The sequence below is a fragment of the Eucyclogobius newberryi genome, unplaced genomic scaffold, assembly GCF_026437365.1.
Source record: "Eucyclogobius newberryi isolate DKJ021-1_F unplaced genomic scaffold, fEucNew1.0.hap1 SCAF_36, whole genome shotgun sequence".
In the NCBI taxonomy this organism is placed as follows: Eukaryota; Metazoa; Chordata; class Actinopteri; order Gobiiformes; family Gobiidae; genus Eucyclogobius; species Eucyclogobius newberryi.
Window position 1 is genome coordinate 475,619 of NW_027316012.1, and position 26,308 is coordinate 501,926.

At 55.0% G+C, this 26,308-nt stretch overlaps 7 non-coding genes across 7 annotated transcripts; all 7 read left to right on the forward strand.

Annotated features, from left to right (window-relative positions):
- Positions 1-18,782: 18,782 nt before the first annotated feature.
- On the forward strand, positions 18,783-18,856 carry trnai-aau (transfer RNA isoleucine (anticodon AAU)). The gene has a single exon. It is a non-coding gene; the product is annotated as a tRNA-Ile (tRNA).
- A 413-nt stretch (positions 18,857-19,269) lies between these two features.
- trnai-aau (transfer RNA isoleucine (anticodon AAU)) lies at positions 19,270-19,343 on the forward strand. The gene has a single exon. It is a non-coding gene; the product is annotated as a tRNA-Ile (tRNA).
- Positions 19,344-20,222: 879 nt separating this feature from the next.
- trnai-aau (transfer RNA isoleucine (anticodon AAU)) lies at positions 20,223-20,296 on the forward strand. Its single transcript has one exon. It is a non-coding gene; the product is annotated as a tRNA-Ile (tRNA).
- Positions 20,297-21,633: 1,337 nt separating this feature from the next.
- On the forward strand, positions 21,634-21,707 carry trnai-aau (transfer RNA isoleucine (anticodon AAU)). The gene has a single exon. It is a non-coding gene; the product is annotated as a tRNA-Ile (tRNA).
- A 2,294-nt stretch (positions 21,708-24,001) lies between these two features.
- On the forward strand, positions 24,002-24,075 carry trnai-aau (transfer RNA isoleucine (anticodon AAU)). Its single transcript has one exon. It is a non-coding gene; the product is annotated as a tRNA-Ile (tRNA).
- An 853-nt stretch (positions 24,076-24,928) lies between these two features.
- trnai-aau (transfer RNA isoleucine (anticodon AAU)) lies at positions 24,929-25,002 on the forward strand. The gene has a single exon. It is a non-coding gene; the product is annotated as a tRNA-Ile (tRNA).
- Positions 25,003-25,854: 852 nt separating this feature from the next.
- On the forward strand, positions 25,855-25,928 carry trnai-aau (transfer RNA isoleucine (anticodon AAU)). The gene has a single exon. It is a non-coding gene; the product is annotated as a tRNA-Ile (tRNA).
- Positions 25,929-26,308: the final 380 nt, after the last annotated feature.

Here is a 26,308-nt window from a genome sequence, read left to right on the forward strand (position 1 = left end):
CCCCCACTCCTCCAGACTCACCCCGGGGAAGGGACACTCTGGCTGGGCATGGCCTCCGCCGAGCACCCCCTGGAGCCCCCGGAGCACCTCCAGAGCCACCCCCCACTCCTCCAGACTCACCCCGGGGAAGGGACACTCTGGCTGGGCATGGCCTCCGCCGAGCACCCCCTGGAACCCCTGGAGCCCCTCCAGGGCCACCCCCCACTCCTCCAGACTCACCCCGGGGAAGGTCCACTCTGGCTGGGCATGGCCTCCGCTGACCACCCCCTGGAACCCCTGAAGCCCCCGGAGCAGCTCCAGAGCCACCCCCCACTCTCCCCAGACTCTGCCCGGGGAAGGGCCACTCTGGCCGGGCATGGCCTCCGCTGAGCACCCCCTGGAACCCCTGGAGCCCCCGGAGCACCTCCAGAGCCATCCCCCACTCCTCCAGACTCACCCCGGGGAAGGGACACTCTGGCTGGGCATGGCCCCCACTGAGCACCCCCTGGAACCCCTGGAGCCCCCGGAGCACCTCCACAGCCACCCCCCACTCTCCCCAGACTCAATCCGGGGAAGGGCCACTCCGGTCGGGCATGGCCTCCGCTGAGCACCGCCTGGAGCCACCTCCGAGAGCTCCGGGCCCCTGGAGCCACCATGGACAGCTCCGGGCCCCTGGAGCCACCTTGGAGAGCTCCGGGCACCTCCGGCAGGGCATGGCCCCCGCTGAGCACCCCCTGGAGCCCCCGGAGCACCTCCAGAGCCACCCCCCACTCTCCCCAGACTATGCCCGGGGAAGGGCCACTCTGGCTGGGCATGGCCTCCGCCGAGCACCCCCTGGAGCCCCCGGAGCACCTCCAGAGCCACCCCCCACTCCTCCAGACTCTGCCCGGGGAAGGGCCACTCTGGCTGGGCATGGCCTCCACTGAGCACCCCCTGGAGCCCCCGGAGCACCTCCAGAGCCACCCCCCACTCTCCCCAGACTCACCCTGGGGAAGGGCCACTCTGGCTGGGCATGGCCTCCGCTGAGCACCCCCTGGAACCCCTGGAGCCCCCGGAGCACCTCCAGAGCCACCCCCCACTCCTCCAGACTCTGCCCGGGGAAGGGACACTCTGGCTGGGCATGGCCTCCACTGAGCACCCCCTGGAGCCCCCGGAGCACCTCCAGAGCCACCCCCCACTCTCCCCAGACTATGCCCGGGGAAGGGCCACTCTGGCTGGGCATGGCCTCCGCCGAGCACCCCCTGGAGCCCCCGGAGCACCTCCAGAGCCACCCCCCACTCCTCCAGACTCTGCCCGGGGAAGGGCCACTCTGGCTGGGCATGGCCTCCACTGAGCACCCCCTGGAGCCCCCGGAGCACCTCCAGAGCCACCCCCCACTCTCCCCAGACTATGCCCGGGGAAGGGCCACTCTGGCTGGGCATGGCCTCCACTGAGCACCCCCTGGAGCCCCCGGAGCACCTCCAGAGCCACCCCCCACTCTCCCCAGACTATGCCCGGGGAAGGGCCACTCTGGCTGGGCATGGCCTCCGCCGAGCACCCCCTGGAACCCCTGGAGCCCCTCCAGAGCCACCCCCCACTCTCCCCAGACTCTGCCCGGGGAAGGGACACTCTGGCCGGGCATGGCCTCCGCCGAGCACCCCCTGGAACCCCTGGAGCCCCCGGAGCAGCTCCAGAGCCACCCCCCACTCTCCCCAGACTCTGCCCGGGGAAGGGACACTCTGGCCGGAAATGGCCTCCGCCTACCACCCCCTGGAACCCCCGGAGGCCCTCCAGAGCCACCCCCCACTCTTCCCAGACTCTGCCCGGGGAAGGGACACTCTGGCCGGGCATGGCCTCCGCCGAGCACCCCCTGGAACCCCCGGAGCCCCTCCAGGGCCACCCCCCACTCCTCCAGACTCACCCCGGGGAAGGGACACTCTGGCTGGGCATGGCCTCCGCCGAGCACCCCCTGGAGCCCCCGGAGCACCCCCAGAGCCACCCCCCACTCTCCCCAGACTCTGCCCGGGGAAGGGCCACTCTGGCTGGGCATGGCCTCCACCAAGCACCCCCTGGAGCCCCCGGAGCACCTCCAGAGCCACCCCCCACTCCTCCAGACTCACCCCGGGGAAGGGACACTCTGGCTGGGCATGGCCTCCGCCGAGCACCCCCTGGAACCCCTGGAGCCCCTCCAGGGCCACCCCCCACTCCTCCAGACTCACCCCGGGGAAGGTCCACTCTGGCTGGGCATGGCCTCCGCTGACCACCCCCTGGAACCCCTGAAGCCCCCGGAGCAGCTCCAGAGCCACCCCCCACTCTCCCCAGACTCTGCCCGGGGAAGGGCCACTCTGGCCGGGCATGGCCTCCGCTGAGCACCCCCTGGAACCCCTGGAGCCCCCGGAGCACCTCCAGAGCCATCCCCCACTCCTCCAGACTCACCCCGGGGAAGGGACACTCTGGCTGGGCATGGCCCCCACTGAGCACCCCCTGGAACCCCTGGAGCCCCCGGAGCACCTCCACAGCCACCCCCCACTCTCCCCAGACTCACCCCGGGGAAGGGCCACTCCGGTCGGGCATGGCCTCCGCTGAGCACCGCCTGGAGCCACCTCGGAGAGCTCCGGGCCCCAGGAGCCACCATGGACAGCTCCGGGCCCCTGGAGCCACCTTGGAGAGCTCCGGGCACCTCCGGCCGGGCATGGCCCCCGCTGAGCACCCCCTGGAGCCCCCGGAGCACCTCCAGAGCCACCCCCCACTCTCCCCAGACTATGCCCGGGGAAGGGCCACTCTGGCTGGGCATGGCCTCCGCCGAGCACCCCCTGGAACCCCTGGAGCTCCTCCAGAGCCACCCCCCACTCCTCCAGACTCTGCCCGGGGAAGGGCCACTCTGGCTGGGCATGGTCTCCACCAAGCACCCCCTGGAGCCCCGGGAGCACCTCCAGAGCCACCCCCCACTCCTCCAGACTCACCCCGGGGAAGGGACACTCTGGCTGGGCATGGCCTCCGCCGAGCACCCCCTGGAGCCCCCGGAGCACCCCCAGAGCCACCCCCCACTCTCCCCAGACTCACCCCGGGGAAGGGACACTCTGGCTGGGCATGGCCTCCACTGAGCACCCCCTGGAACCCCTGGAGCCCCGGGAGCACCTCCAGAGCCACCCCCCACTCTCCCCAGACTCTGCCCGGGGAAGGGCCACTCTGGCTGGGCATGGCCTCCGCCGAGCACCCCCTGGAGCCCCCGGAGCACCTCCAGAGCCACCCCCCACTCCTCCAGACTCACCCCGGGGAAGGGACACTCTGGCTGGGCATGGCCTCCGCCGAGCACCCCCTGGAGCCCCCGGAGCACCCCCAGAGCCACCCCCCACTCTCCCCAGACTCACCCCGGGGAAGGGACACTCTGGCTGGGCATGGCCTCCACTGAGCACCCCCTGGAACCCCTGGAGCCCCTGGAGCACCTCCAGGGCCACCCCCCCCACTCCACCAGACTCAGCCCCGACCCGGGCACACTCTTCCCCGGGTCCTGGGCTCCGGGACTCCGGGGATGACCACCGGGGACCAGGCTCTCCCTCCGAACCCGGGGACCCACCCTTAAGCACCCCCTCGCGGGCTAAACCCCTTAGGGGCAGCCGCCTGGAAGCCCGTGCCCTTGGTACTCTTAACCACACTTTGAAATTTTTCGAGTATAGTGTACTATTTCGGTTTTTACTCTAAGTCCCTCAGGGGTATAGTGTACTATACTATGATGGTCAGATCACCTCCAGGCCCCAGGGGAGTGCTTTTCTGGGGTCAAACAGTGCACTGATGATGGGGGATTATTTCATTTTGCTCATTTTGGTGTTTTTTCACATTTTAACCCATTTTCACCCCTTTTGCTCACAACTTCGTACTACGGCCCGGAAAAACGACAGAGTCGATGGGTATAGTGTACTATTGCCGAAAAACGACAGAGTCCCTCGGGTATAGTGTACTATTGCCGAAAAACGACAGAGTCCCTCGGGTATAGTGTACTATTGCCGAAAAACGACAGAGTCCCTCGGGTATAGTGTACTATTGCCGAAAAACGACAGAGTCCCTCGGGTATAGTGTACTATTGCCGAGAAACGACAGAGTCCCTCGGGTATAGTGTACTATTGGCTGGAAGCTCGGTTTTTTTTCTAAGTCCAGCAGGGGTATATGGTACTATATTCTGGTGGTCAGATCACCTCCAGGCCCCAGGGGAGTGCTTTTCTGGGGGCAAACTGTGCACTGATGATGGGGGATTATTTCATTTTGCTCATTTTGGTGTTTTTTCACATTTTAACCCATTTTCACCCCTTTTGCTCACATCTTCAAACTCGGGCCCTGATTACAAGTTCTGACCAAATGATGACAAACACGGTATTTATTATGTATTTTTTTTCATTTTTTTTATTTTTCCAACTTATACATCCATCATTGGTGCCAGGCAGGTTGTGGAGAAAGCAGTGAAGAAAGGAGAGTGCCATCACAGAAAAGATGTCCATCCAGGGTCAAGGTACCCTGCACTTTTACATATCCAAATGACAGCATTTAAAGTTTTTTAGCGTATGGTATCTCTCGTTGCATGGAACCGCACAGAGGCCAACGCCACACTGACGGCACCTGTACTTTGTTTGCCGCCTGCCTTTGGTACGAGAGCGGTCAGAGCACACGGCGCAGTCTGGACGTCCCTCTGCTTGACAAAGCCAATGACGCTCTGTGAGTCTCTGTGGCATTTCACCCTCCGGTCTTGAGCGCCTTTCTTGTTTTTTGGAGTGATCAGCCAGTAATGCATCAATAATGTTCTGAATGTAAACCTTTAAAGGTTTGTGTGGGCCTGGAGTGGATTTGGTGTATATGATGTGTGAGTTGACAATACTTATGCTTATAATGGCATTGAATATGCGATGATACCATTTCCGGGACCTGTGTGGAAAGAGGTATGTCTTCATCCTCTGGTCAGCAGTGTCCACTCCACCCATGTAGGCGTTGTACTGGTCGACACATACAGGTCTTTTGATGTCACGGAAGCCAGTGTCATCTGTCTTGGATCGGATCCTCCTCTGAACACAATCATTTCCATGGACTGTGGACAACATGGTGAGACGTTTAGTATCGTGCCAAGCACAAGCCAGGAGTTTTCCCTTTCTGCAAAAAACTGGGTCATCTCCTTTTTTCAGCTGTAAGACACTTTTACCAAGGCATTTTGGCATCCCCAACCTGGTAATCCTTACCGTCCCACACAGTCCAGTTTCCAAATCTGCTAATTCATTTGCAATTACAGGCGAGGTATAGTAACTGTCCATGTAAATCTCGTGTCCTTTGCCCGTAAAGGGAGAAACCAACTCACGGACAACTGCGTGTGTTGCACTGATGTTGCTTGCATTATTTTTGTACTGTCCAGTGTGCATTGACCAGCGCAAAACATACCCTGAACAGCTTTCACTCAGGGCATACACTCTATAGCCATATTTGTCAGGTTTATTCGGAGAGTAACATTTTAGTGAAGATCTCCCCTTGAAAGCTATTGTCATTTCATCTAAAGAAAGCTCCTTGATTGGACTGTAAACTGCTGCAAATTTGGGAATAATCAAATCTATTATTGGGCGGACTTTGAACAGTTTATCGTGCCCGGGCTCGCCTGTTCTCACATAATCATTATTGTTGACAAAATGAAAGAACGAAAGAATGATTTCAAATCTGTTTCTTGACATTACATTTCCAAATCCAGGCGTTTGTGTAAGCCAAAATGTTCCCCAGTAATCCTCGATTTCAGGTTTCTCAACAAGGCCCATGGAGAGATGCAAAGCGAAGAAAGCTTTCATTTCGGTGACTGATACATCATACCACTCAAGAAATCTTGAATGTGGCTTCAGAATCATAGGTGCCATAGACTGATGTGCATATCTATTTGTCTCATCAGTAATGAAAGTCCAAAACTGATCGGTCAGAAAGAGTGACAGAATATCAAATGGATTAGCATCCGTCAGATCCATCTCTCCTGTGTAGCCAACTGGGTCTTCAAAAGGTTTGATCCATGCCTCAAATACCTCGACCTCTCTCAGCATGTCCCAGCTCTCATCCACCGGGCAAGTTTTACTGCAGCCACTGGTTCCACTGGTTCCTCGCCTCCGTCTGTCCTTTGCACCTGTCCGTTGTTTCGAAGTCCCTTCATCTCCACTTGGAAATCCATCGTCACTCTCGGGGAGATAATACCCTTCAGAGTCAGAATCTGCTGTAAATTGCATGCCACGTGTACTTCCTCCAGCCATTTTTTTCCTTACCGGATCTGCCCTGGATCATACCTGGCTAATAAAGGGAAGTTGCACCGAACCGACCAATGACTGAAGTGATTCATTTTCTACTATTATTTCATTAATTTCCTTGTACGGTAAAGTTGCATTTCTGCGACTTTGGCGCTTAAAGGGTTAGAATACAGAGTTTTTGGTTTCAATACCTTATCATCTGCTGCCATCTTCTGTATTTTTTGTAAATAAAGGTGGACAAAAATAAATAAATATTTGACAAACGCCAAGCCTAGCCCCAAGCCCCAAGGACTGATAACCCTTTAGGCGCCAGAGATTATGGATGAAATAAATGTATAAATAAAAAACTTCCTGAGATACAGAGAACTGAAGCCGGGGCACAGCTCTGGGTCGGCAGTGCCCCTGGAGGCCCGTAGAAGCTCCACACTCCAGTTGATTCTTGGATAAAAGGGCACCCAGCCGGTCTCGAACTCGCGTGAGGCGGAGCAGGGATCATCCACCCCGCACACGGCCAGACTTTGCCCGGCCAGGGAGCACCTTCTGCGGGTCGGAGGCTCCGGGTCGGAGCCCCTGGAGCCTGGAGCCCTCACCGGGCCCCGAACTCGGCTGCCGGAGGCAGTGCAGTGCCTCATGGATAAAAGGGCACCCAGCCGGTCTCGAACTCGCGTGAGGCGGAGCAGGGATCATCCACCCCGCACACGACCAGACTTTGCCCGGCCAGGGAGCACCTTCTGCGGGTCGGAGGCTCCGGGTCGGAGCCCCTGGAGCCTGGAGCCCTCACCGGGCCCCGAACTCGGCTGCCGGAGGCAGTGCAGTGCCTCATGGATAAAAGGGCACCCAGCCGGTCTCGAACTCGCGTGAGGCGGAGCAGGGATCATCCACCCCGCACACGGCCAGACTTTGCCCGGCCAGGGAGCACCTTCTGCGGGTCGGAGGCTCCGGGTCGGAGCCCCTGGAGCCTGGAGCCCTCACCGGGCCCCGAACTCGGCTGCCGGAGGCAGTGCAGTGCCTCATGGATAAAAGGGCACCCAGCCGGTCTCGAACTCGCGTGAGGCGGAGCAGGGATCATCCACCCCGCACACGGCCAGACTTTGCCCGGCCAGGGAGCACCTTCTGCGGGTCGGAGGCTCCGGGTCGGAGCCCCTGGAGCCTGGAGCCCTCACCGGGCCCCGAACTCGGCTGCCGGAGGCAGTGCAGTGCCTCATGGATAAAAGGGCACCCAGCCGGTCTCGAACTCGCGTGAGGCGGAGCAGGGATCATCCACCCCGCACACGGCCAGACTTTGCCCGGCCAGGGAGCACCTTCTGCGGGTCGGAGGCTCCGGGTCGGAGCCCCTGGAGCCTGGAGCCCTCACCGGGCCCCGAACTCGGCTGCCGGAGGCAGTGCTGTGCCTCATGGATAAAAGGGCACCCAGCCGGTCTCGAACTCGCGTGAGGCGGAGCAGGGATCATCCACCCCGCACACGGCCAGACTTTGCCCGGCCAGGGAGCACCTTCTGCGGGTCGGAGGCTCCGGGTCGGAGCCCCTGGAGCCCTCACTGGGCCCCGAACTCGGCTGCCGGAGGCAGTGCAGTGCCTCATGGATAAAAGGGCACCCAGCCGGTCTCGAACTCGCGTGAGGCGGAGCAGGGATCATCCACCCCGCACACTGCCAGACTTTGCCCGGCCAGGGAGCACCTTCTGCGGGTCGGAGGCTCCGGGTCGGAGCCCCTGGAGCCTGGAGCCCTCACCGGGCCCCGAACTCGGCTGCCGGAGGCAGTGCAGTGCCTCATGGATAAAAGGGCACCCAGCCGGTCTCGAACTCGCGTGAGGCGGAGCAGGGATCATCCACCCCGCACACGACCAGACTTTGCCCGGCCAGGGAGCACCTTCTGCGGGTCGGAGGCTCCGGGTCGGAGCCCCTGGAGCCTGGAGCCCTCACCGGGCCCCGAACTCGGCTGCCGGAGGCAGTGCAGTGCCTCATGGATAAAAGGGCACCCAGCCGGTCTCGAACTCGCGTGAGGCGGAGCAGGGATCATCCACCCCGCACACGACCAGACTTTGCCCGGGGAAGGGCCACTCTGGCTGGGCATGGCCCCCACTGAGCACCCCCTGGAACCCCTGGAGCCCCCGGAGCACCTCCAGAGCCACCCCCCACTCCTCCAGCCTCTGCCCGGGGAAGGGCCACTCTGGCTGGGCATGGCCTCCGCCGAGCACCCCCTGGAGCCCCCGGAGCACCCCCAGAGCCACCCCCCACTCTCCCCAGACTCACCCCGGGGAAGGGACACTCTGGCTGGGCATGGCCTCCACTGAGCACCCCCTGGAACCCCTGGAGCCCCTGGAGCACCTCCAGGGCCACCCCCCCACTCCACCAGACTCAGCCTCGACCCGGGCACACTCTTCCCCGGGTCCTGGGCTCCGGGACTCAGGGGATGACCACCGGGGACCAGGCTCTCCCTCCGAACCCGGGGACCCACCCTTAAGCACCCCCTCGCGGGCTAAACCCCTTAGGGGCAGCCGCCTGGAAGCCCGTGCCCTTGGTACTCTTAACCACACTTTGAAATTTTTCGAGTATAGTGTACTATTTCGGTTTTTACTCTAAGTCCCTCAGGGGTATAGTGTACTATACTATGATGGTCAGATCACCTCCAGGCCCCAGGGGAGTGCTTTTCTGGGGTCAAACAGTGCACTGATGAGGGGGGATTATTTCATTTTGCTCATTTTGGTGTTTTTTCACATTTTAACCCATTTTCACCCCTTTTGCTCACAACTTCGTACTACGGCCCGGAAAAACGACAGAGTCCCTCGGGTATAGTGTACTACTCTAAGTCCCTCAGGGGCATATGGTGCTATACTCTGATGGTCAGATCACCTCCAGGCCCCAGGGGAGTGCTTTTCTGGGGTCAAACAGTGCACTGATGATGGGGGATTATTTCATTTTGCTCATTTTGGTGTTTTTTCACATTTTAACCCATTTTCACCCCTTTTGCTCACAACTTCGTACTACGGCCCGGAAAAACGACAGAGTCGATGGGTATAGTGTACTATTGCCGAAAAATGACAGAGTCTTTTCGGGTATAGTGTACTATTTCGGTTTTTACTCTAAGTCCCTCAGGGGCATATGGTGCTATACTCTGATGGTCAGATCACCTCCAGGCCCCAGGGGAGTGCTTTTCTGGGGTCAAACAGTGCACTGATGATGGGGGATTATTTCATTTTGCTCATTTTGGTGTTTTTTCACATTTTAACCCATTTTCACCCATTTTGCTCACCCTGCACTCTGCCGCATATGAGGCCGGGGAAGGGCCACTCTGGCTGAGCATGGCCTCCGCTGAGCACCCCCTGGAGCCCCTGGAGCCCCCGGAGACCCTCCAGAGCCACCCCCCACTCCTCCAGACTCACCCCGGGGAAGGGACACTCTGGCTGGGCATGGCCTCCGCCGAGCAGCCCCTGGAGCCCCCGGAGACCCTCCAGAGCCACCCCCCACTCTCCCCAGACTCACCCCGGGGAAGGTCCACTCTGGCTGGGCATGGCCTCCGCCGAGCACCCCCTGGAGCCCCCGGAGCACCCCCAGAGCCACCCCCCCACTCTCCCCAGACTCTGCCCGGGGAAGGGCCACTTTGGCTGGGCATGGCGTCCACCAAGCACCCCCTGGAGCCCCCCGGAGCACCTCCAGAGCCACCCCCCACTCCTCCAGACTCACCCCGGGGAAGGGACACTCTGGCTGGGCATGGCCTCCACCAAGCACCCCCTGGAGCCCCCGGAGCACCTCCAGAGCCACCCCCCACTCCTCCAGACTCACACCGGGGAAGGGACACTCTGGCTGGGCATGGCCTCCGCCGAGCAGCCCCTGGAGCCCCCGGAGACCCTCCAGAGCCACCCCCCACTCTCCCCAGACTCACCCCGGGGAAGGTCCACTCTGGCTGGGCATGGCCTCCGCCGAGCACCCCCTGGAGCCCCCGGAGCACCCCCAGAGCCACCCCCCCACTCTCCCCAGACTCTGCCCGGGGAAGGGCCACTCTGGCTGGGCATGGCGTCCACCAAGCACCCCCTGGAGCCCCCCGGAGCACCTCCAGAGCCACCCCCCACTCCTCCAGACTCACCCCGGGGAAGGGACACTCTGGCTGGGCATGGCCTCCACCAAGCACCCCCTGGAGCCCCCGGAGCACCTCCAGAGCCACCCCCCACTCCTCCAGACTCACCCCGGGGAAGGGACACTCTGGCTGGGCATGGCCTCCGCCGAGCACCCCCTGGAACCCCTGGAGCCCCCGGAGGCCCTCCAGAGCCACCCCCCACTCTCCCCAGACTCTGCCCGGGGAAGGGACACTCTGGCCGGGCATGGCCTCCGCCGAGCACCCCCTGGAACCCCTGGAGCCCCCGGAGCAGCTCCAGAGCCACCCCCCACTCTCCCCAGACTCTGCCCGGGGAAGGGACACTCTGGCCGGAAATGGCCTCCGCCTACCACCCCCTGGAACCCCCGGAGGCCCTCCAGAGCCACCCCCCACTCTCCCCAGACTCTGCCCGGGGAAGGGACACTCTGGCCGGGCATGGCCTCCGCCGAGCACCCCCTGGAACCCCCGGAGCCCCTCCAGGGCCACCCCCCACTCCTCCAGACTCACCCCGGGGAAGGGACACTCTGGCCGGAAATGGCCTCCGCCTACCACCCCCTGGAACCCCCGGAGGCCCTCCAGAGCCACCCCCCACTCTCCCCAGACTCTGCCCGGGGAAGGGACACTCTGGCCGGGCATGGCCTCCGCCGAGCACCCCCTGGAACCCCCGGAGCCCCTCCAGGGCCACCCCCCACTCCTCCAGACTCACCCCGGGGAAGGGACACTCTGGCTGGGCATGGCCTCCGCCGAGCACCCCCTGGAGCCCCCGGAGCACCCCCAGAGCCACCCCCCACTCTCCCCAGACTCTGCCCGGGGAAGGGCCACTCTGGCTGGGCATGGCCTCCACCAAGCACCCCCTGGAGCCCCCGGAGCACCTCCAGAGCCACCCCCCACTCCTCCAGACTCACCCCGGGGAAGGGACACTCTGGCTGGGCATGGCCTCCGCCGAGCACCCCCTGGAACCCCTGGAGCCCCTCCAGGGCCACCCCCCACTCCTCCAGACTCACCCCGGGGAAGGTCCACTCTGGCTGGGCATGGCCTCCGCTGACCACCCCCTGGAACCCCTGAAGCCCCCGGAGCAGCTCCAGAGCCACCCCCCACTCTCCCCAGACTCTGCCCGGGGAAGGGCCACTCTGGCCGGGCATGGCCTCCGCTGAGCACCCCCTGGAACCCCTGGAGCCCCCGGAGCACCTCCAGAGCCATCCCCCACTCCTCCAGACTCACCCCGGGGAAGGGACACTCTGGCTGGGCATGGCCCCCACTGAGCACCCCCTGGAACCCCTGGAGCCCCCGGAGCACCTCCACAGCCACCCCCCACTCTCCCCAGACTCACCCCGGGGAAGGGCCACTCCGGTCGGGCATGGCCTCCGCTGAGCACCGCCTGGAGCCACCTCCGAGAGCTCCGGGCCCCTGGAGCCACCATGGACAGCTCCGGGCCCCTGGAGCCACCTTGGAGAGCTCCGGGCACCTCCGGCAGGGCATGGCCCCCGCTGAGCACCCCCTGGAGCCCCCGGAGCACCTCCAGAGCCACCCCCCACTCTCCCCAGACTATGCCCGGGGAAGGGCCACTCTGGCTGGGCATGGCCTCCGCCGAGCACCCCCTGGAACCCCTGGAGCTCCTCCAGAGCCACCCCCCACTCCTCCAGACTCTGCCCGGGGAAGGGCCACTCTGGCTGGGCATGGTCTCCACCAAGCACCCCCTGGAGCCCCCGGAGCACCTCCAGAGCCACCCCCCACTCCTCCAGACTCACCCCGGGGAAGGGACACTCTGGCTGGGCATGGCCTCCGCCGAGCACCCCCTGGAGCCCCCGGAGCACCTCCAGAGCCACCCCCCACTCCTCCAGACTCACCCCGGGGAAGGGACACTCTGGCTGGGCATGGCCTCCGCCGAGCACCCCCTGGAACCCCTGGAGCCCCTCCAGGGCCACCCCCCACTCCTCCAGACTCACCCCGGGGAAGGTCCACTCTGGCTGGGCATGGCCTCCGCTGACCACCCCCTGGAACCCCTGAAGCCCCCGGAGCAGCTCCAGAGCCACCCCCCACTCTCCCCAGACTCTGCCCGGGGAAGGGCCACTCTGGCCGGGCATGGCCTCCGCTGAGCACCCCCTGGAACCCCTGGAGCCCCCGGAGCACCTCCAGAGCCATCCCCCACTCCTCCAGACTCACCCCGGGGAAGGGACACTCTGGCTGGGCATGGCCCCCACTGAGCACCCCCTGGAACCCCTGGAGCCCCCGGAGCACCTCCACAGCCACCCCCCACTCTCCCCAGACTCAATCCGGGGAAGGGCCACTCCGGTCGGGCATGGCCTCCGCTGAGCACCGCCTGGAGCCACCTCCGAGAGCTCCGGGCCCCTGGAGCCACCATGGACAGCTCCGGGCCCCTGGAGCCACCTTGGAGAGCTCCGGGCACCTCCGGCAGGGCATGGCCCCCGCTGAGCACCCCCTGGAGCCCCCGGAGCACCTCCAGAGCCACCCCCCACTCTCCCCAGACTATGCCCGGGGAAGGGCCACTCTGGCTGGGCATGGCCTCCGCCGAGCACCCCCTGGAGCCCCCGGAGCACCTCCAGAGCCACCCCCCACTCCTCCAGACTCTGCCCGGGGAAGGGCCACTCTGGCTGGGCATGGCCTCCACTGAGCACCCCCTGGAGCCCCCGGAGCACCTCCAGAGCCACCCCCCACTCTCCCCAGACTCACCCTGGGGAAGGGCCACTCTGGCTGGGCATGGCCTCCGCTGAGCACCCCCTGGAACCCCTGGAGCCCCCGGAGCACCTCCAGAGCCACCCCCCACTCCTCCAGACTCTGCCCGGGGAAGGGACACTCTGGCTGGGCATGGCCTCCACTGAGCACCCCCTGGAGCCCCCGGAGCACCTCCAGAGCCACCCCCCACTCTCCCCAGACTATGCCCGGGGAAGGGCCACTCTGGCTGGGCATGGCCTCCGCCGAGCACCCCCTGGAGCCCCCGGAGCACCTCCAGAGCCACCCCCCACTCCTCCAGACTCTGCCCGGGGAAGGGCCACTCTGGCTGGGCATGGCCTCCACTGAGCACCCCCTGGAGCCCCCGGAGCACCTCCAGAGCCACCCCCCACTCTCCCCAGACTATGCCCGGGGAAGGGCCACTCTGGCTGGGCATGGCCTCCACTGAGCACCCCCTGGAGCCCCCGGAGCACCTCCAGAGCCACCCCCCACTCTCCCCAGACTATGCCCGGGGAAGGGCCACTCTGGCTGGGCATGGCCTCCGCCGAGCACCCCCTGGAACCCCTGGAGCCCCTCCAGAGCCACCCCCCACTCTCCCCAGACTCTGCCCGGGGAAGGGACACTCTGGCCGGGCATGGCCTCCGCCGAGCACCCCCTGGAACCCCTGGAGCCCCCGGAGCAGCTCCAGAGCCACCCCCCACTCTCCCCAGACTCTGCCCGGGGAAGGGACACTCTGGCCGGAAATGGCCTCCGCCTACCACCCCCTGGAACCCCCGGAGGCCCTCCAGAGCCACCCCCCACTCTTCCCAGACTCTGCCCGGGGAAGGGACACTCTGGCCGGGCATGGCCTCCGCCGAGCACCCCCTGGAACCCCCGGAGCCCCTCCAGGGCCACCCCCCACTCCTCCAGACTCACCCCGGGGAAGGGACACTCTGGCTGGGCATGGCCTCCGCCGAGCACCCCCTGGAGCCCCCGGAGCACCCCCAGAGCCACCCCCCACTCTCCCCAGACTCTGCCCGGGGAAGGGCCACTCTGGCTGGGCATGGCCTCCACCAAGCACCCCCTGGAGCCCCCGGAGCACCTCCAGAGCCACCCCCCACTCCTCCAGACTCACCCCGGGGAAGGGACACTCTGGCTGGGCATGGCCTCCGCCGAGCACCCCCTGGAACCCCTGGAGCCCCTCCAGGGCCACCCCCCACTCCTCCAGACTCACCCCGGGGAAGGTCCACTCTGGCTGGGCATGGCCTCCGCTGACCACCCCCTGGAACCCCTGAAGCCCCCGGAGCAGCTCCAGAGCCACCCCCCACTCTCCCCAGACTCTGCCCGGGGAAGGGCCACTCTGGCCGGGCATGGCCTCCGCTGAGCACCCCCTGGAACCCCTGGAGCCCCCGGAGCACCTCCAGAGCCATCCCCCACTCCTCCAGACTCACCCCGGGGAAGGGACACTCTGGCTGGGCATGGCCCCCACTGAGCACCCCCTGGAACCCCTGGAGCCCCCGGAGCACCTCCACAGCCACCCCCCACTCTCCCCAGACTCACCCCGGGGAAGGGCCACTCCGGTCGGGCATGGCCTCCGCTGAGCACCGCCTGGAGCCACCTCGGAGAGCTCCGGGCCCCAGGAGCCACCATGGACAGCTCCGGGCCCCTGGAGCCACCTTGGAGAGCTCCGGGCACCTCCGGCCGGGCATGGCCCCCGCTGAGCACCCCCTGGAGCCCCCGGAGCACCTCCAGAGCCACCCCCCACTCTCCCCAGACTATGCCCGGGGAAGGGCCACTCTGGCTGGGCATGGCCTCCGCCGAGCACCCCCTGGAACCCCTGGAGCTCCTCCAGAGCCACCCCCCACTCCTCCAGACTCTGCCCGGGGAAGGGCCACTCTGGCTGGGCATGGTCTCCACCAAGCACCCCCTGGAGCCCCGGGAGCACCTCCAGAGCCACCCCCCACTCCTCCAGACTCACCCCGGGGAAGGGACACTCTGGCTGGGCATGGCCTCCGCCGAGCACCCCCTGGAGCCCCCGGAGCACCCCCAGAGCCACCCCCCACTCTCCCCAGACTCACCCCGGGGAAGGGACACTCTGGCTGGGCATGGCCTCCACTGAGCACCCCCTGGAACCCCTGGAGCCCCGGGAGCACCTCCAGAGCCACCCCCCACTCTCCCCAGACTCTGCCCGGGGAAGGGCCACTCTGGCTGGGCATGGCCTCCGCCGAGCACCCCCTGGAGCCCCCGGAGCACCTCCAGAGCCACCCCCCACTCCTCCAGACTCACCCCGGGGAAGGGACACTCTGGCTGGGCATGGCCTCCGCCGAGCACCCCCTGGAGCCCCCGGAGCACCCCCAGAGCCACCCCCCACTCTCCCCAGACTCACCCCGGGGAAGGGACACTCTGGCTGGGCATGGCCTCCACTGAGCACCCCCTGGAACCCCTGGAGCCCCTGGAGCACCTCCAGGGCCACCCCCCCCACTCCACCAGACTCAGCCCCGACCCGGGCACACTCTTCCCCGGGTCCTGGGCTCCGGGACTCCGGGGATGACCACCGGGGACCAGGCTCTCCCTCCGAACCCGGGGACCCACCCTTAAGCACCCCCTCGCGGGCTAAACCCCTTAGGGGCAGCCGCCTGGAAGCCCGTGCCCTTGGTACTCTTAACCACACTTTGAAATTTTTCGAGTATAGTGTACTATTTCGGTTTTTACTCTAAGTCCCTCAGGGGTATAGTGTACTATACTATGATGGTCAGATCACCTCCAGGCCCCAGGGGAGTGCTTTTCTGGGGTCAAACAGTGCACTGATGATGGGGGATTATTTCATTTTGCTCATTTTGGTGTTTTTTCACATTTTAACCCATTTTCACCCCTTTTGCTCACAACTTCGTACTACGGCCCGGAAAAACGACAGAGTCGATGGGTATAGTGTACTATTGCCGAAAAACGACAGAGTCCCTCGGGTATAGTGTACTATTGCCGAAAAACGACAGAGTCCCTCGGGTATAGTGTACTATTGCCGAAAAACGACAGAGTCCCTCGGGTATAGTGTACTATTGCCGAAAAACGACAGAGTCCCTCGGGTATAGTGTACTATTGCCGAGAAACGACAGAGTCCCTCGGGTATAGTGTACTATTGGCTGGAAGCTCGGTTTTTTTTCTAAGTCCAGCAGGGGTATATGGTACTATATTCTGGTGGTCAGATCACCTCCAGGCCCCAGGGGAGTGCTTTTCTGGGGGCAAACTGTGCACTGATGATGGGGGATTATTTCATTTTGCTCATTTTGGTGTTTTTTCACATTTTAACCCATTTTCACCCCTTTTGCTCACATCTTCAAACTCGGGCCCTGATTACAAGTTCTGACCAAATGATGACAAACACGGTATTTATTATGTATTTTTTTTCATTTTTTTTATTTTTCCAACTTATACATCCATCATTGGTGCCAGGCAGGTTGTGGAGAAAGCAGTGAAGAAAGGAGAGTGCCATCACAGAAAAGATGTCCATCCAGGGTCAAGGTACCCTGCACTTTTACATATCCAAATGACAGCATTTAAAGTTTTTTAGCGTATGGTATCTCTCGTTGCATGGAACCGCACAGAGGCCAACGCCACACTGACGGCACCTGTACTTTGTTTGCCGCCTGCCTTTGGTACGAGAGCGGTCAGAGCACACGGCGCAGTCTGGACGTCCCTCTGCTTGACAAAGCCAATGACGCTCTGTGAGTCTCTGTGGCATTTCACCCTCCGGTCTTGAGCGCCTTTCTTGTTTTTTGGAGTGATCAGCCAGTAATGCATCAATAATGTTCTGAATGTAAACCTTTAAAGGTTTGTGTGGGCCTGGAGTGGATTTGGTGTATATGATGTGTGAGTTGACAATACTTATGCTTATAATGGCATTGAATATGCGATGATACCATTTCCGGGACCTGTGTGGAAAGAGGTATGTCTTCATCCTCTGGTCAGCAGTGTCCACTCCACCCATGTAGGCGTTGTACTGGTCGACACATACAGGTCTTTTGATGTCACGGAAGCCAGTGTCATCTGTCTTGGATCGGATCCTCCTCTGAACACAATCATTTCCATGGACTGTGGACAACATGGTGAGACGTTTAGTATCGTGCCAAGCACAAGCCAGGAGTTTTCCCTTTCTGCAAAAAACTGGGTCATCTCCTTTTTTCAGCTGTAAGACACTTTTACCAAGGCATTTTGGCATCCCCAACCTGGTAATCCTTACCGTCCCACACAGTCCAGTTTCCAAATCTGCTAATTCATTTGCAATTACAGGCGAGGTATAGTAACTGTCCATGTAAATCTCGTGTCCTTTGCCCGTAAAGGGAGAAACCAACTCACGGACAACTGCGTGTGTTGCACTGATGTTGCTTGCATTATTTTTGTACTGTCCAGTGTGCATTGACCAGCGCAAAACATACCCTGAACAGCTTTCACTCAGGGCATACACTCTATAGCCATATTTGTCAGGTTTATTCGGAGAGTAACATTTTAGTGAAGATCTCCCCTTGAAAGCTATTGTCATTTCATCTAAAGAAAGCTCCTTGATTGGACTGTAAACTGCTGCAAATTTGGGAATAATCAAATCTATTATTGGGCGGACTTTGAACAGTTTATCGTGCCCGGGCTCGCCTGTTCTCACATAATCATTATTGTTGACAAAATGAAAGAACGAAAGAATGATTTCAAATCTGTTTCTTGACATTACATTTCCAAATCCAGGCGTTTGTGTAAGCCAAAATGTTCCCCAGTAATCCTCGATTTCAGGTTTCTCAACAAGGCCCATGGAGAGATGCAAAGCGAAGAAAGCTTTCATTTCGGTGACTGATACATCATACCACTCAAGAAATCTTGAATGTGGCTTCAGAATCATAGGTGCCATAGACTGATGTGCATATCTATTTGTCTCATCAGTAATGAAAGTCCAAAACTGATCGGTCAGAAAGAGTGACAGAATATCAAATGGATTAGCATCCGTCAGATCCATCTCTCCTGTGTAGCCAACTGGGTCTTCAAAAGGTTTGATCCATGCCTCAAATACCTCGACCTCTCTCAGCATGTCCCAGCTCTCATCCACCGGGCAAGTTTTACTGCAGCCACTGGTTCCACTGGTTCCTCGCCTCCGTCTGTCCTTTGCACCTGTCCGTTGTTTCGAAGTCCCTTCATCTCCACTTGGAAATCCATCGTCACTCTCGGGGAGATAATACCCTTCAGAGTCAGAATCTGCTGTAAATTGCATGCCACGTGTACTTCCTCCAGCCATTTTTTTCCTTACCGGATCTGCCCTGGATCATACCTGGCTAATAAAGGGAAGTTGCACCGAACCGACCAATGACTGAAGTGATTCATTTTCTACTATTATTTCATTAATTTCCTTGTACGGTAAAGTTGCATTTCTGCGACTTTGGCGCTTAAAGGGTTAAGAAAGAATTTAACTATTACAAACCTTCCGATTTTCATTGGGCTGGATCGTTGTTAGGTAAAGCCAATCTTTAGTACTGAAGGTACAAACGAAGCAAGACCTTCTACTTAAAAACTGCTGCTTTTTTTGGCCTAAACTAGTGGATTTATGTCAGGTAAAACCCCACGTTTGTTGCTTTGTTATGTGTCAATTCAAGGAAATCTCTTTTCAGACTTAGAGGTCAGAACACTTATTTCAATCCCATTTGAACCGTGCCTAAAGCGCCAAAAATGTGCAAAATTGCTCTTCCTTTTACATCCGTGAAGGTACCTTCAAGCAAATTCTAGTCGTATAAAGTCACATAAGCACATTTTGACATTTTAAACTTGAGATCCTTGGCTGGTTAGCTCAGTTGTTTAGAGCGTGGTGCTAATAACGCCAAGGTCGTGGGTTCGATTTCCATACTAGCCAGTTTAGTATGTGTGGCGGTTGAAAGATTTTGCTTGAGAAATAGTTTAAATATTACAAACCTGCCGATTTTCATTGGGCTGGATCGTTGTTAGGTAAAGCCGATCTTTAGTACTGATGGTACAAACGAAGCTAGACCTTCTACCTAAAAACCTGCTGCTTTTTTTTGGCCTAAACTGCTGGATTTATGTCAGGTATAATCCCACGTTTGTTGCTTTGTTATTTGTCAATTTAAGGAAATCTCTTTTCAGACTTAGAGGTCAGAACACTTATTGCAATCCCATTTGAACCGTACCTAAAGCGCCAAAAATGTGAAAAATTGCTCTTCCTTTTACATCCCTGAAGGTACCTTCAAGCAAATTCTAGTCATATATATTCACATGAGCACATTTTGACATTTTACTCATGAGAAGTTTGGCTGGTTAGCTCAGTTGGTTAGAACGTGGTGCTAATACCACCGAGGTTGTGGGTTCGATCCCCATACTAGCCAGAAAAGTACATGTAGGACATAAAGGATTTTGCTTGAGAAATAGTTTAAATATTACAAACATGCCGATTTTCATTGGGCTGGATCGTTGTTAGGTAAAGCCGATCTTTAGTACTGAAGGTACAAACGAAGCAAGACCTACCTAAAAACCTGCTGCTTTTTTTGGCCTAAACTGCTGGATTTATGTCAGGTAAAACCCCACGTTTGTTGCTTTGTTATGTGTCAATTTAAGGAAATCTCTTTTCAGACTTAGAGGTCAGAACTCTTATTGCAATCCCATTTTAACCGTACCTAAAGCGCCAAAAATGTGCAAAATTGCTCTTCCTTTTACATCCCTGAAGGTACCTTCAAGCCAACTCTTATATTATATGGTCCCTTGCGCACATTTTGACATTTTACATGTGGAAAATGTGGCTGGTTAGCGTGGTACTAATAACACCAAGGTCGAGGGTTAGATCCCCATTCTAGCCAGTTGAGTAAGTTTAGTATATGTAAGATATTGATTAAGAAAGAATTTAACTATTACAAACCTTCCTATTTTCATTGGGCTGGATCGTTGTTAGGTAAAGCCAATCTTTAGTACTGAAGGTACAAACGAAGCAAGACCTTATACTTAAAAACTGCTGCTTTTTTTGGCCTAAACTAGTGGATTTATGTCAGGTATAATCCCACGTTTGGTGCTTTGTTATGTGTCAATTTAAGGAAATCTCTTTTCAGACTTAGAGGTCAGAACACTTATTGCAATCCCATTTGAACCGTACCTAAAGCGCCAAAAATGTGCAAAATTGCTCTTCCTTTTACATCCCTGAAGGTACCTTCAAGCAAATTCTAGTCTTATATAGTCACATGAGCACATTTTGACATTTGACTCCTGAAAACTTTGGCTGGTTAGCTCAGTTGGTTAGAGCGTGGTGCTAATAACGCCAAGGTCGTGGGTTCGATCACCATACTAGCCAGTTGCTTGAGAAATAGTTTAAATATTGCAAACGTGCCGATTTTCATTGGGCTGGATCGTTGTTAGGCAAAGCCGATCTTTAGTACTGAAGGTACAAACGAAGCAAGACCTACCCAAAAACCTGCTGCTTTTTTTTGGCCTAAACTGCTGGATTTATGTCAGGTAAAACCCCACGTTTGTTGCTTTGTTATGTGTCAATTTAAGGAAATCTCTTTTCAGACTTAGAGGTCAGAACACTTATTGCAATCCCATTTGAACCGTACCTAAAGCGCCAAAAATGTGCAAAATTGCTCTTCCTTTTACATCCCTGAAGGTACCTTCAACCAAATTCTAGTCATATATATTCACATGAGCACATTTTGACATTTTACTCATCAGAACTTTGGCTGGTTAGCTCAGTTGGTTAGAACGTGCTAATACCACTGAGGTTGTGGGTTCGATCCCCATACTAGCCAGATAAGTACATGTAGGACATAAAGGATTTTGCTTGAGAAATAGTTTAAATATTACAAACATGCCGATTTTCATTGGGCTGGATCGTTGTTAGGTAAAGCCGATCTTTAGTACTGAAGGTACAAACGAAGCAAGACCTACCTAAAAACCTGCTGCTTTTTTTTGGCCTAAACTGCTGGATTTATGTCAGGTAAAACCCCACGTTTGTTGCTTTGTTATGTGTCAATTTAAGGAAATCTCTTTTCAGACTTAGAGGTCAGAACTCTTATTGTAATCCCATTTGAACCGTACCTAAAGCGCCAAAAATGTGCAAAATTGCTCTTCCTTTTACATCCCTGAAGGTACCTTCAAGCCAACTCTTATATTATATGGTCCCTTGCGCACATTTTGACATTTTACATGTGGAAAATGTGGCTGGTTAGCGTGATACTAATAACACCAAGGTCGAGGGTTAGATCATCATTCTAGCCAGTTGAGTACATTTAGCACATGTAAGATATTGATTAAGAAAGAATTTAACTATTACAAACCTTCCGATTTTCATTGGGCTGGATCGTTGTTAGGTAAAGCCAATCTTTAGTACTGATGGTACAAACGAAGCAAGACCTTCTACCTAAAAACCTGCTGTTTTTTTTTTGGCCTAAACTGCTGGATTTATGTCAGGTATAATCCCACGTTTGTTGCTTTGTTATGTGTCAATTTAAGGAAATCTCTTTTCAGACTTAGAGGTCAGAACACTTATTTCAATCCCATTTGAACCGTACCTAAAGCGCCAAAAATGTGCAAAATTGCTCTTCCTTTTACATCCCTGAAGGTACCTTCAAGCAAATTCTAGTCTTATATAGTCACATGAGCACATTTTGACATTTTACTCATGACAATTTTGGCTGGTTAGCTCAGTTGGTTAGAGCGTGGTGCTAATAACGCCAAGGTCGTGGGTTCGATCCCCATACTAGCCAGTTGCTTGAGAAATAGTTTAAATATTGCAAACGTGCCGATTTTCATTGGGCTGGATCGTTGTTAGGTAAAGCCGATCTTTAGTACTGAAGGTACAAACGAAGCAAGACCTACCTAAAAACCTGCTGCTTTTTTTTGGCCTAAACTGCTGGATTTATGTCAGGTAAAACCCCACGTTTGTTGCTTTGTTATGTGTCAATTTAAGGAAATCTCTTTTCAGACTTAGAGGTCAGAACTCTTTTTGCAATCCCATTTGAACCGTACCTAAAGCGCCAAAAATGTGCAAAATTGCTCTTCCTTTTACATCCCTGAAGGTACCTTCAAGCCAACCCTTATATTATATGGTCCCTTGCGCACATTTTGACATTTTACATGTGGAAAATGTGGCTGGTTAGCGTGGTACTAATAACACCAAGGTCGAGGGTTAGATCATCATTCTAGCCAGTTGAGTACATTTAGCACATGTAAGATATTGATTAAGAAAGAATTTAACTATTACAAACCTTCCGATTTTCATTGGGCTGGATCGTTGTTAGGTAAAGCCAATCTTTAGTACTGAAGGTACAAACGAAGCAAGACCTTCTACTTAAAAACTGCTGCTTTTTTTGGCCTAAACTAGTGGATTTATGTCAGGTAAAACCCCACGTTTGTTGCTTTGTTATGTGTCAATTCAAGGAAATCTCTTTTCAGACTTAGAGGTCAGAACACTCATTGCACTCCCATTTGAACCGTACCTAAAGCGCCAAAAATGTGCAAAATTGCTCTTCCTTTTACATCCGTGAAGGTACCTTCAAGCAAATTCTAGTCGTATAAAGTCACATGAGCACATTTTGACATTTTAAACTTGAGATCCTTGGCTGGTTAGCTCAGTTGGTTAGAGCGTGGTGCTAATAAAGCCAAGGTCGTGGGTTCGATGTCCATACTAGCCAGTTTAGTATGTGTGGCGGTTGAAAGATTTTGCTTGAGAAATAGTTTAAATATTACAAACCTGCCGATTTTCATTGGGCTGGATCGTTGTTAGGTAAAGCCGATCTTTAGTACTGATGGTACAAACGAAGCTAGACCTTCTACCTAAAAACCTGCTGCTTTTTTTTGGCCTAAACTGCTGGATTTATGTCAGGTATAATCCCACGTTTGTTGCTTTGTTATTTGTCAATTTAAGGAAATCTCTTTTCAGACTTAGAGGTCAGAACACTTATTGCAATCCCATTTGAACCGTACCTAAAGCGCCAAAAATGTGAAAAATTGCTCTTCCTTTTACATCCCTGAAGGTACCTTCAAGCAAATTCTAGTCATATATATTCACATGAGCACATTTTGACATTTTACTCATGAGAACTTTGGCTGGTTAGCTCAGTTGGTTAGAACGTGGTGCTAATACCACCGAGGTTGTGGGTTTGATCCCCATACTAGCCAGATAAGTACATGTAGGACATAAAGGATTTTGCTTGAGAAATAGTTTAAATATTACAAACATGCCGATTTTCATTGGGCTGGATCGTTGTTAGGTAAAGCCGATCTTTAGTACTGAAGGTACAAACGAAGCAAGACCTACCTAAAAACCTGCTGCTTTTTTTTGGCCTAAACTGCTGGATTTATGTCAGGTAAAACCCCACGTTTGTTGCTTTGTTATGTGTCAATTTAAGGAAATCTCTTTTCAGACTTAGAGGTCAGAACTCTTATTGCAATCCCATTTGAACCGTACCTAAAGCGCCAAAAATGTGCAAAATTGCTCTTCCTTTTACATCCCTGAAGGTACCTTCAAGCCAACTCTTATATTATATGGTCCCTTGCGCACATTTTGACATTTTACATGTGGAAAATGTGGCTGGTTAGCGTGGTACTAATAACACCAAGGTCGAGGGTTAGATCCCCATTCTAGCCAGTTGAGTAAGTTTAGTATATGTAAGATATTGATTAAGAAAGAATTTAACTATTACAAACCTTCCTATTTTCATTGGGCTGGATCATTGTTAGGTAAAGCCAATCTTTAGTACTGAAGGTACAAACGAAGCAAGACCTTATACTTAAAAACTGCTGCTTTTTTTGGCCTAAACTAGTGGATTTATGTCAGGTATAATCCCACGTTTGGTGCTTTGTTATGTGTCAATTTAAGGAAATCTCTTTTCAGACTTAGAGGTCAGAACACTTATTGCAATCCCATTTGAACCGTACCTAAAGCGCCAAAAATGTGCAAAATTACTCTTCCTTTTACATCCCTGAAGGTACCTTCAAGCAAATTCTAGTCTTATATAGTCACATGAGCACATTTTGACATTTTACTACTGACAACTTTGGATGGTTAGCTCAGTTGGTTAGAGCGTGGTGCTAATAACGCCAAGGTCGTGGGTTAGATCCCCATACTAGCCAGTTGCTTGAGAAATAGTTTAAATATTGCAAACGTGCCGATTTTCATTGGGCTGGATCGTTGTTAGGTAAAGCCGATCTTTAGTACTGAAGGTACAAACGAAGCAAGACCTACCTAAAAACCTGCTGCTTTTTTTTGGCCTAAACTGCTGGATTTATGTCAGGTAAAACCCCACGTTTGTTGCTTTGTTATGTGTCAATTTAAGGAAATCTCTTTTCAGACTTAGAGGTCAGAACACTTATTGCAATCCCATTTGAACCGTACCTAAAGCGCCAAAAATGTGCAAAATTGCTCTTCCTTTTACATCCCTGAAGGTACCTTCAAGCCAACTCTTATATTATATGGTCCCTTGCGCACATTTTGACATTTTACATGTGGAAAATGTGGCTGGTTAGCGTGGTACTAATAACACCAAGGTCGAGGGTTAGATCCCCATTCTAGCCAGTTGAGTAAGTTTAGTATATGTAAGATATTGATTAAGAAAGAATTTAACTATTACAAACCTTCCTATTTTCATTGGGCTGGATCATTGTTAGGTAAAGCCAATCTTTAGTACTGAAGGTACAAACGAAGCAAGACCTTATACTTAAAAACTGCTGCTTTTTTTGGCCTAAACTAGTGGATTTATGTCAGGTATAATCCCACGTTTGGTGCTTTGTTATGTGTCAATTTAAGGAAATCTCTTTTCAGACTTAGAGGTCAGAACACTTATTGCAATCCCATTTGAACCGTACCTAAAGCGCCAAAAATGTGCAAAATTACTCTTCCTTTTACATCCCTGAAGGTACCTTCAAGCAAATTCTAGTCTTATATAGTCACATGAGCACATTTTGACATTTTACTACTGACAACTTTGGATGGTTAGCTCAGTTGGTTAGAGCGTGGTGCTAATAACGCCAAGGTCGTGGGTTAGATCCCCATACTAGCCAGTTGCTTGAGAAATAGTTTAAATATTGCAAACGTGCCGATTTTCATTGGGCTGGATCGTTGTTAGGTAAAGCCGATCTTTAGTACTGAAGGTACAAACGAAGCAAGACCTACCTAAAAACCTGCTGCTTTTTTTTGGCCTAAACTGCTGGATTTATGTCAGGTAAAACCCCACGTTTGTTGCTTTGTTATGTGTCAATTTAAGGAAATCTCTTTTCAGACTTAGAGGTCAGAACACTTATTGCAATCCCATTTGAACCGTACCTAAAGCGCCAAAAATGTGCAAAATTGCTCTTCCTTTTACATCCCTGAAGGTACCTTCAAGCCAACTCTTATATTATATGGTCCCTTGCGCACATTTTGACATTTTACATGTGGAAAATGTGGCTGGTTAGCGTGTACTAATAACACCAAGGTCGAGGGTTAGATCCCCATTCTAGCCAGTTGAGTAAGTTTAGTATATGTAAGATATTGATTAAGAAAGAATTTAACTATTACAAACCTTCCGTTTTTCATTGGGCTGGATCGTTGTTAGGTAAAGCCAATCTTTAGTACTGAAGGTACAAACGAAGCAAGACCTTATACTTAAAAACTGCTGCTTTTTTTGGCCTAAACTAGTGGATTTATGTCAGGTATAATCCCACGTTTGGTGCTTTGTTATGTGTCAATTTAAGGAAATCTCTTTTCAGACTTAGAGGTCAGAACTCTTATTGCAATCCCATTTGAACCGTACCTAAAGCGCCAAAAATGTGCAAAATTGCTCTTCCTTTTACATCCCTGAAGGTACCTTCAAGCAAATTCTAGTCTTATATAGTCACATGAGCACATTTTGACATTTTACTCCTGACAACTTTGGCTGGTTAGCTCAGTTGGTTAGAGCGTGGTGCTAATAACGCCAAAGTCGTGGGTTCGATCCCCATACTAGCCAGTTGCTTGAGAAACAGTTTAAATATTGCAAACGTGCCGATTTTCATTGGGCTGGATCGTTGTTAGGTAAAGCCGATCTTTAGTACTGAAGGTACAAACGAAGCAAGACCTACCTAAAAACCTGCTGCTTTTTTTTGGCCTAAACTGCTGGATTTATGTCAGGTAAACCCCCACGTTTGTTGCTTTGTTATGTGTCAATTTAAGGAAATCTCTTTTCAGACTTAGAGGTCAGAACTCTTATTGTAATCCCATTTGAACCGTACCTAAAGCGCCAAAAATGTGCAAAATTGCTCTTCCTTTTACATCCCTGAAGGTACCTTCAAGCCAACTCTTATATTATATGGTCCCTTGCGCACATTTTGACATTTTACATGTGGAAAA